Source organism: Mchenga conophoros, linkage group LG13 (genome assembly GCF_057382185.1).
Source record: "Mchenga conophoros isolate Kocher_MC1m ecotype Shallow Benthic linkage group LG13, M_conophoros_male_GT1.1, whole genome shotgun sequence".
Classification (NCBI taxonomy): domain Eukaryota; kingdom Metazoa; phylum Chordata; class Actinopteri; order Cichliformes; family Cichlidae; genus Mchenga; species Mchenga conophoros.
Window position 1 is genome coordinate 16,180,511 of NC_140538.1, and position 6,903 is coordinate 16,187,413.

At 43.9% G+C, this 6,903-nt stretch overlaps 1 protein-coding gene across 5 annotated transcripts in view; it reads right to left on the bottom strand.

Moving 5' to 3' along the window:
* The window catches only part of zmiz1a (zinc finger, MIZ-type containing 1a), an 82,600-nt gene extending 77,822 nt beyond the window's left edge, over positions 1-4,778 (bottom strand). For 4 of the 5 annotated variants that reach the window (XM_085296717.1, XM_085296716.1, XM_085296719.1 and 1 more), the window contains exon 1: positions 4,725-4,764. The gene's annotated coding sequence lies outside the window, so the exon portion shown is untranslated. Of the gene's footprint in view, positions 1-4,724 lie in introns of all 5 variants that reach the window. The other variant, XM_085296715.1, reaches the window with a different exon arrangement.
* Positions 4,779-6,903: the final 2,125 nt, after the last annotated feature.

Here is a 6,903-nt window from a genome sequence, read left to right on the forward strand (position 1 = left end):
CATTTGGAGCATTTTTTCACACTTTTAATTTGAAACCTCGCGGAGCAGTGTCTCTATGAGAATCAGATCTGTTTGTTAGAGCTGGGAGTCGAGTAGTTTGGAGGATCTCGGGTAGCGTGTCTCCTAATTCACTGAAAGAAAGAGCAATCAGCTAAGCTTCAGATGGCACCCAACAGACGACAGATTCAATCTCCTTTCTTCGAGCGTCTCTATTGTGACGTTCCCACATGCTGGTGAGCACGCCGCGTTGCTCACATTACTGATAATCTATGCAAATAGGCCACAGATTGACTAGAATGTATCTAATTGAGAAACATATGTGTCACACTCAAAAATAATAATTCTTACATCTCCCAGTGTGCGTGTGTGTTTATTTCCCCCCCCCCTTTACTTTATTTCTGTCAGCATTCGTTCATTTATGCAGTTACATGTGACTGTGATGTTGGCGTCTTGCCGTTTAAAATGAGGACACGGTGTATCTTTTGTTTGTCGGTACAGCGTTGGGAGTATTCCTCGCTCTCACCTTCTCTCTCTCGTTGTGAACCCTTCTGCGGCATCGCAGGAACGTCCTGGCCATTATGAGAAGCCATTAATGAGTGCGTGGCGTGGCGTGTTGTGATGCGCGGCATATTACAGCCATTCATCAGAGTCAGGAGACACTTGACAGGCGACAGCCAACAGGTTGTGTAATCATATAACACAGCCATGTCAGGCCTGCCACAGCTCCGTGTCCCATTCAGGCCTCTAATGTTGTTTTCCTCTGGGTAATTGACAATACCAGACAGAGAGACCCAGTGATGGATAACATAATGGACCGACAGGCACACAAAGATGGCGGCCCACCGCCAGAGTGATGTCATTTCAATTTATATCTGCTTTTGGAGAAATCTGCAGCAAATTTGTGCTTCTTAAAGCCTTGGTCTGCTTTTCCTTCTTCTTGGGTTTGTAATTACTGAAATGGGGCAGCACAGCGATCTCACGAAAACGAGAACTTCAGCAATGTAGTAGCTCACGCGGCTACTACTACTACTACGGCAATGTACCCTTGACCTTGACCACAGTGTGGTGAAAACCCATTAGGTGATTACTGTGTGCAGGTTTCACTATAATTTGACGGACACTACAGGAGGAATCAGGTGATAAAGAAGGCAAAAAAGGTTATTAATCATCCTGATCATGTTTTGTGATCCGAGATCAAGAAGTTGCTCTCAGTGCAGAACAAATAGATACTTAAATCTCTCATTCCCTCAGCTATTAGATCGCTTAACTCTTGACAGGGGTTATTTAGTTTGACTTCTTTTAATGATTGTTCATTTTAGACACATTTCTTTCTCAATCTATTTATTTTCTTTGGGTTTTTTTAATGAGTTTTACTATTTACTGCTCTTTGCCGACCGACCTCTTTGTTTGACACACCTTGACACTCAACAGTGTTTGTGGTTAAGTGTTTCAGGTTTGTACGTTGTATGTCTATAATTAGGTAGGTTGTGATCAATAAAGTGAGTTGAAAATGGAAAAGTGCCAGTAAAACAACAAATACGACGCTGAACTTGAGCACAGTTTCGGTAATGACTGATTACTGTTACACTTGTAAGTTTGACTGAATCCTGTGCAAGGAGTAGCAATTCTTGTGAACTGACACCAGAGGCCTCGTCATGGCGTGAGCTCAGCCGTCCACATGAGCTAGCAAGAGAATTTCAAAACAGCAGAAATCCCATCCTGAGAGCTTCCTGTTTCATAGTGACTGTTGAGAATGATACGTTAGCAGAATGCTGGTGTTTTAAAGGCAAAGTGAAACGACAGCTGTATTGTTTCATTCCAACCAAGAGTGTGGCTGACTAAACTAAACTAAAATAAAATGTTGGCCTTGTGTGTTTAGAAGCAGGCGTCGAGCTTACGTTTGTTTTTTGTTTGGAAGGAGTTCAGAAGTTCGTGCACTTCCTATCTGGTCGTACCTGTATAAATGCCTGCCTGCTCTGCATACCTGTTTGCGCCCCACCCTTCCTCCTCTGTGTCTGCTTGTCTTCCTCTTTTGCAGGTGCTAAGAGGATCTGCCTAGCTAGGGAGCTCTTACATGCTTTCCCCAAAGGGCAAATACTGCCCTAGATGGTTGCTCTTCATCTGTTTAAGCATTTTTTAAAGTATTTGCGTCCTTTCCTACCAAGTTTTCCGTCCCAAAAACCGATTTCCTGAGATCTGCCCAGGACCATCTGATGAGCGCCCTCTAGGTAAAGCGCAGATCGTTTCATTTAAGTGAGACCAGGTGAGAATAACTCCAGGGAGAGCCAGATTATCTAAACCCTGTTATCTAAATATAGAGCTAAAACTCAAAGTGAGCAGTAGTAACACAGAAAGAGTTAGAAAGTCAAAGCTGAAGCAGGAATTCTGTTTGTAAACCACAATGACTGTTTAAAGTGATTGGCCAGAGTCATAAATATGAAAAGCGAGACAAATATCATCTTTATCCATTAAATAAAATCATTAAAACCATTGATCCAAGTTATTGTGGTGATTAGGTCTAAAGATGACAAAGTTAAAGCAATTACAGTGTACCAGCAGGCCATCTGACGCTCAGGAATGTGCGTCTCCTACTCTGCACAACTCCCAGCTTCGTCAGAGAGGAAGAGGTGGCCCTGAGGCTGTGTTAGACATTGTTAAGGATAGCAAGTATCCTCACACAACCTGTTCTGCTCTGTCCCTAAGCTGGAGAAGAGAAGACAATGTTCTCTCTTATCCTCCCACTCTCACCGCTTCATACCTCTGCTTGTTTGTGAAATGCCTCTTGCAGCACAAAATCCAAAAACGGCCAGCTTGTGCGTGTGAAAAACAGGGCGTAAGATGTTAACCACAATGAAACTCACCAGCAAGGATAAAAATAAACACCCCCTGTCTTTTGAATATCATCACTGTCTCCTAAGCTGGAGGTAAAACTCCTTAGAGAATAATAGTTTTGATTAGACTCGCTGTCTGTCATTGTGTCTTCGTCTTGCCTTTCTCTCACCCCTTCACATATAGTCGATGTACAGTATACGCACTCAAAAGAAAAAAGATGGGAAGAAAGGGACAAAACAGAAAAGGCAAGAAAAAAAGAGGAGGGTGTAGGACACTGGATGGCGGAAAAATGAAACACGAATGAAAAAGGAACGCTGAGAATGGGATCATAAATCTGTCACAACAGAATGGGTGAGAGGCCTGGAAGACCTAAAAGGGCTTATGTCATTGTTTTCCAAAAAGCTCTGTTTTCCTTCTTCACATGTACACAGGCCCTGAGCTACGCTGTAACCCTGTGACGCAGAAAATTTCCCCTTTAGTGTGGTCACACACTGAAGGAGTCCACCTAACCGCTGCGAACAAAACGCACTCCTCCTCTCTTCTAAATCTCAGCTTCATCGCCTCACAACGGCCGCATTGTTCGACCTCAACAGTGGCCACGCTGTGCGCCGCTGACGTTAAAAAGGCGTGCAGTTAGAAGCTACGGGGATAAATACTCTTCAGTAAACAGCAACAGTCTGTAACGTGTTTGCAGCAATGATAGGCTTTCTAAACAAATTAAGCCAAAGCGGCTCTACATTACTCATCCTGGCCGGCTGTCTGGCCAAATTCTGTCTCCACTGCACAGTTGTTTGATCAACTGTTTGTGCCGAGTCTATGTGTTAATGTGAGGGAGGGAGAGAGGAAGAACAGATATGAGTCCACGGGCTTGAGCTGAGACGAATAAGGCACGACAGCCGCAGGGAGAAGCAGTGAAACTAGTCTTCCTATACTTTCATGTGTCTGCAGTCGTGTGCTGTCACATTCGGAAGCTCTGTTCTTTCTTTCGCTGTGCATTACTTGTCAATCTGCTGATGGTCGGCGTGTGTGTGTTAAACCTGTCACTTTCTGCACTCTGAAGTCCGTGTCCTAATCGCTTTGGCTGATCCCTGCTAGTCGGGTGTGTACAGTATTTGTGTCGGGCTGGCTATATGTGCACATGAGTGTTTGTGTGCAGGGCAGATGCTCCCAAAGCATAGCCTTTGCTCAGCATTCACACACACACACACACACACACACACACACACACACACACACACACACACACACAGTATTAAGGAAGATTACCTTGCACTTTATTTATTTATTTGCTTCCTAAACTGCCCCCACCCAACTCCCAAAGCCCCCCCTCCCCCCAAGTCATTTTTCTTAATCCCTGGTGGAAAAGAAAACGGGAGGCAAATAAAAAGTGTAATATTGGAGCACTACAGACACTACACACCTACTTTTTAAATGGCTGATAAGTTTTCAGATTTAGGGCAATGAAAAGTGCACCAGACCTTTGAATGGGAGCCACAATAAGGTCCTGGTAAGCTCTTTTAAAGTACAGCGTGCCCTACTATTACTGTTTGTCACTACAAATCTCTTTCGAGCTAGACGGGGTTTTTTTGAAAATCAAAGGTTCTTGAATCATAGCATGTTTTTTTAATGATTTCTCATTTTGACACTGGCCACAAGCATCATGGTGGGGATTTTATTATAAAGCAAAGCCTGCACAGCGCCTCATAAACAGCAGCTGCAGACTGCTTCCTTAGCTGCCAGCTCAGGAGTGTCCAGTCAAACCAGCCACATCACTCCCTCACTTTTTCTCTGCGTGCCAAGTCGGCTCCAAGTCAGGGAGAAAAAGGAGGCAGGATTGATTCAACCAATGTGCACAATCGATGAGATGCGGAATGAGAGAAAGATCCGTTTACCTGCGTGAACCTTGACCTCGGTGGTAGTGCCGCTGTGGTCGCCACCCCCTCCCCCGCCCCGCCCGTCATGTATTCCTCACGCAGGGTCCCTCGCTGACCTCTCCTTAAGTGGCGATCTGAAGGGAAAGCGAGACAGAAGAAGAAGGCTGTTACATTTCTTTTAATGGAAAGCCAGTGAGAGCCTGGTTCAGACAGAGGACAAATGTATCACAGAAAACAAAAAAAATGCACCCCGGAGTTGAAAAATGTGTGCGGGAAGCCATGAGGGAGTTTGCTATACTGCCCCATTTACTCTACCTCCTAACCCTGCCGGAGAGCCAATGAACCAATAAACAGCTGCACCACCAATCACACTACCGTGCGTATATACTGCAGCAGCAGTCCTGTGTAAACCCCCCACCACCCCCATCCACGCGACCCCACCACCCCCACCCCTGCTGCACAGGAACAATGTCCTTCCTAAAGGTTATCAGCAGCCTGCTGCTTGGTCAGCCCTCATTCTGAATCCATTACACACAGAGCATCGAGATTCACTGCCTTAATACACCTCTCTTAGTCTCTCCTCACTGCTTCACTGCGCCCTTTACAGGCCGATACAAATCCAGCGTAGGCCCAGAACACACAAATTTACACGGGTTTTGAGATTAGCCTATCAGAACTTTTCCTTTCTGTCTCTGTGATTGGTACAAATTTCATCACCACAGAAGCTGTGATGATGAAACGGAGTACTATGCTAGCCCCTACCCTTGACCACCGATGTCCAAATGCTCCAAAACTGACTTTGTCATACACTTTGATTTATGGCCAAATAACTTTGAAACTAACCACATCCCCGCCAGCCTCAGCTGTAGTCTGTGTTTGATGTAAAACAGCAAATGTTGCTTAGTATAAAAAGCTAACAGACTAAATCATTTCGGCGTCCTGCAACATTACTGCAATAAAGTTTATAATAACTGACAATAATAGTCCCCCAGGAAGATACACAATCCCCCTACTTCCTCCAGTGTTTCTTCACATGCAATCTGGTCAAGAAGTAGAATAAGTCTAAAAACTGCAGTTTAGAGTCAAAACGTGGACAGCTAAAATCTTGTTAAAAGTCTGGGGATCCAGTTGATTGATTTCTCTTAGATCACTTTTGTTAGTGTCCATATTTTGCAAAAGTTTGAAAACAGAAGTTTTGCTTCAATCAGCAAAAATCAGCACGCTTTGTCCTGGCAGCAGATGTTAGCTGAAGCTGTAATAAAAGGAATAAAATGACTGAAATGCATAAAAGATAACACCATGTAAAAAAACAAACAAAAAAAACACCTAAAATCGCTGATACCAATATTGAGAGAACAACAGACATATGGTTGGAAAAGCGGTGGTCACTACCATCCATATTTCCTGTCTCTCTTTACTATTCCCATCAATAAAGACATAAAATCCATGTGATGCAATGGCAGGCACCTCATACATCACAGCACCTGCTCGTTCATTTATTCCATGATGGGAAGGGAACATACTGAAGACTATAATGTGAGAAGGGGGTGGGGTGGGTGCTGATTTTGGACAGAGTCCAACAAAGAAGAGGACAGGGCAGAGAAGAAAGCCATAAATACGCAGGGAGGCGAGCAGGTGTTCGAGAAATATGATTTGCGGGGGTCTACATAGCACGCGGTGCTGACAGGTAAGCCTATTAGGTTGCTATTACCCAGCTATAACATGCACCAGTGTTTAAAGGTGATGGGTTTAAGAGAGAGTTATACATTTATTTTTAAAAATGCAGCAACTACATCATTACTGAGCTGGTTTCACATTGATTTAATTCACTGCATCGCCTTTTTTTGTTTTTTCCGAGCTGACATAATTCGGCAGCCGTGAAAGAAATACGTGTTTCGCTTCGCTTGTTGAATAAAAAACAAGCAAACAAACAACAGCAAGCTTGTTTTATTGCAGTAGATGTTAGGTCTGATTCGACTTTAGAGAGCTACACCAGGTTTTTCTCTTTTTTTTCTCTCATATTCTGAAAACGACATTAGCCTTCACATCCAAAAGAGTGCAAGAGAGAGCTAAACACTGAGATGGCAGTGCATTTCTGCGCATTGAAAACTGCCAGGGAGCAATCAGTGAAGAATGCAAACGTTTATAAGAAACCCAATGCACTAGAACATGGAGATCTGCAATCGAATTTCACTTG